Raw genomic sequence first — 3,847 nt, 5'->3', positions numbered from 1 at the left:
GAATTATTGTGAGGATTATTTTCAAATGTGGATCACACATCCTGGATAGTGGATTGCGCATGCATCTTCAGAATTGGAAGGACCTACGCCTTGCTGAAGAGTTAGGAAACTATCAATTTGGTTTTTTCAACTGTGAGAAAATTGAGAATTCAAATTTCCAACCATTGAGCAAGCTAGCAACAACATCTTGGTGGGACGCAACCACATGTGAAGGTCTCTGGTGAATGCAACCACATGTTGGTCCGACTTGCCTACTCGGATGTGGTTGCGTTCACCAGATGGTTACATGTTAGTTCAGAGCATTCAAGGGTAATTGTGGATCGCCAAAGAACAATATTGTGAAGGTTTGGAGATCCACCTTGAAGATCTATCACGAGTAATTGAGCCCGGTCTAAGTGATTTTACCTGAAGGGAGCAAGGTGAAGACATTGGTCTTGTAAGTTTAATCTTAGCCCCTCCAACTAAACGTCAAGTTGTCAAAACAACTTGAACAGGTGCAACAAATTTGAAATATTGATTTAATATACAATGTGTTTTAACATATTTCCAAATAAGTGTGGAGACGTCTTTTGAAACTCTATTGTATACATTTAAAATTTTACAATGTTTATCTCCTATTTTCAAAATTCTGGAAACATTCTACCAAAATATAATCTTTGTGTAGTCTATACACCAAAAAATTCTCCTATATATTGTTAGACATACGAGCGTATCTAATGGAGGAAATGTCAGCCGTGTCTGCACTAACTATGTGGTCGCCGTGCTTGCCGCTGGCACACTTGGCAAGGGGAAAATTCTCTGCCCCCGTGACATTATCGCGTGGGGATCATATTTGGCCTTGAGCTGAGAGATGTTGCTCCACTTGGCCCCAAAATGTCGCCGCCATCCATCTTGTGATGTGTAGTGTGGCAGATACTGCTTGCACTCGATGCCCTCCTTGTCACAAAATGCCAGCATCGATTGGTTCTCCCTCTGTAGACGCTCTAGGTCATCGGCAGATAGAGCCGACCGAAGAAGTCCCACCGTGTAAAATACGTCCTCGCCAGTGGGTGGCGTCACCGCTGTCATGTGGGAGTTCCATTTGGCCGTGTTCATAGGGTACATGAGGATGAGCCCGACTGGGTTGTCACCCCCGAGGATGCCTTTGAGCACGCCAGCGTCGAAGTCGAGAATGCGTGACCGGGGGACGAAAAGGTTCAGCCATGGATGTGGCACATCCCACACGCCAGCCGACCGAAGCACAGTCTCCTCCACGCGTACGCGGTTGAGGAACTGGAAGTACGTCACATCCTTGGTGAACACGAACCTGGGCACAAAGCTCAGCTGAGCTAGTACCATCTCTAGTTTCTGGTTGACAGATGGGGCGGTCGTCTCATCATAGTACATGGCGGCTTCGATGAAGTAGATCGCGCCGGAGCCAGTCTCGGATGCGAGGTCAGCAAGCGTGTTGATATCGGCTTCGGAGAAGAAGGGCGTTGACTTGGGGCCCTCACTTAGCGTCCGGTTAAGCTGGACTTGGCCTTCGACATAGTCAAAACTTGCTTCGCTAGCGTGCTTAGAAATGAGCAGCTCCTGGTCTCTGGTGAACGCAACCACATCCGAGTAGGCAAGTCGGACCCAGCGCACCTGCTTTGGGGCCGACTCGAGAGCGATCCGAGCCCGGGTTATGATCCCGAACTGACCCAGTCCACCCAATGCGGCGAAGAACAGGTCCTTCCTCTTGTCACGTGAGCATGTCACCATCTCACCCGTCCCGGTAACCACGTCAAGCTCGTGCACATTGGCGATTTGCGGGCCATGCCGGAATGCTTGGCCGCCAATGCCAGCATTGGAGAGCGTGCCGCCAACGGTGAGTTGCAGATAGTCCGTCCACGCGCGCGGCGCGAGGCCGTGCTTCAGCGTCGCACGGAGAACGTCGACCCACAGCTGCTCGCCGCCCGCGTCGACCTAGTCCGCGGACACGTTGATGCGATGGTGACCGCGCCCAAGCATGTGCATGTCGACGACGACGCCACCCGGAGCGAGAGACTGCCCGCGGACGGAGTGGCCCTGCCCGCGCAGTGACACGGGGAATGGCACCGGCGAGGACGTGGAGAACCGGATGAGCGCGGCGATGTCGGCGGGCGTGGCAGGGTGTAGAACGGCTTCCGGGGCGGCCTCCATGATGCGGCCAAAGTCTGACGACGCGCTCGCCGTTGAGTTGCAGTCGGTGCGGATTTTAGAGGCGATTCCTAGGGCAAAGAGATCACCGGGAAGGCCACTCGCAGGCATTGGTCGGAGTTGGCCGGCACGAAGCTCGCCATGCCGATAAGAAACGCTGCGAGGCGAGTTCTTGCCATGTCGTTGCAGACTTGCAGTGGCGCTGATTTGGAACTGCGCTGCGACGATTGTAAGCTACTGGCTTTGCCTGCTGCTTAGGTGAGTAGAGAGAAAGATTGATGCGTCTGTGTTGTTTCAGGTCAAGAACTTTGATGACATTTTATAGGGTAGCATTATGCCTCGCAGAAGTTGACAAATGTAGGTCGTGCAGAGTTCTTGTATTTTTTTCTCTAATATTCTTTTGAATGTATTGACTTTAGAGGGTAAAATAATTAAGGGTGCCGAAAGCATGGTTAAGAAAAAAGAAAGTTAGTAGGATAGCTGCATCTCTTGGTTTTGACTTGGATAGTACTTAACTAATGATTATTGAGAAGAGACTCCAAACATTTCATTTTTTTTCTTAGATTTGACTCGGAGCTCCATTGGCTGGACACGTATAATTTTATCAACATAGTGGGCAAAAACTCGCCAGCCCAATTCATTTTGAATAAAACAACATGTATAAACTGACCCAATTCTCACTCTTTCATTTTTTTATGCCATGTTAGAAGTGATTCTGTAAACAGAAATTCATACTGCATGAATTTGATGGTAATTTCTGAGGGGTCACATGATATCTGAATGAATCAATTGGACTTGGAGAACACTAATTTGCCAGGGACGCTGACTAACAGAGTGATGTTACATGCCGTTAAACTAGAAACTAACACTCAATTTCTAACGCAATTTGCTTCGACGTATTATTTAACAACAAAATCAAAATGTCACCTCACAAAAAAAAATAACAACAAAATGTCTCTACTACCCATACGCTTGGTTGACATGACGCGTCCGACGATCTGCTAACCAAGTTTTGTTTATCATGTATGTCAAGTTGACCTTCCGGTTTGTTGATGTCCGGCACAAGTAAATATATTTGCTTGTCCCGAATACAAATATTCCTGGTTCATGTGAGGTCAGTATGGTTTTTATTTATTTATTTAAAAAATCCCCGAGACGGCTGGAGATGTAACTATAAACAAGGCACATGATATAGGTATATTAATTGCAGTTTGGGAGGGTGCATGAACGTGGAGGCAAATATATATCCGGACCAAATCAAATCTGCAGATACATCAACCCCTTGAATAATCTCCACGAGTTAGTGCACATCACTTCACAACTAGTACCTGCTCTTCAAAGAAACTCCAAGGCCAACTGAAAGGGCATGCCCTATGGTTCATGCACTCAAACGGCTATATATATTTATTTATTTTGAAACTCAACCGGCTATTTATTGTTGACTGGTATATTAAATAGTGCATTATTATGTCTGACAAAAGTCGGTGTGCTACTAAAAACACTTAGCCTTATCTTTATCTAATACTTTCTTCGTTCCTAAATATTTGTCTTTCTAGAGATTTCAACAAGTGATTACATACGGTGCAAACTGAGTGAATCTACACTCTAAAATATGTCTATATATATTCGTATGTGGTAGTCCATATGAAATCTCAAAAAGACAAATATTTAAAAACGGAGGAAGTAA

At 46.5% G+C, this 3,847-nt stretch overlaps 1 pseudogene; it reads right to left on the bottom strand.

The window, feature by feature from the left end:
• Positions 1–747: 747 nt before the first annotated feature.
• LOC119319527 lies at positions 748–2,339 on the bottom strand (annotated as a pseudogene).
• Between the last annotated feature and the right edge of the window lie 1,508 nt (positions 2,340–3,847).

The sequence above is a fragment of the Triticum dicoccoides genome, chromosome 6A (assembly GCF_002162155.2).
Source record: "Triticum dicoccoides isolate Atlit2015 ecotype Zavitan chromosome 6A, WEW_v2.0, whole genome shotgun sequence".
In the NCBI taxonomy this organism is placed as follows: Eukaryota; Viridiplantae; Streptophyta; class Magnoliopsida; order Poales; family Poaceae; genus Triticum; species Triticum dicoccoides.
Note: the sequence above shows the minus strand (reverse complement) of the source record. Positions and strands in the feature narration are given on the sequence as shown.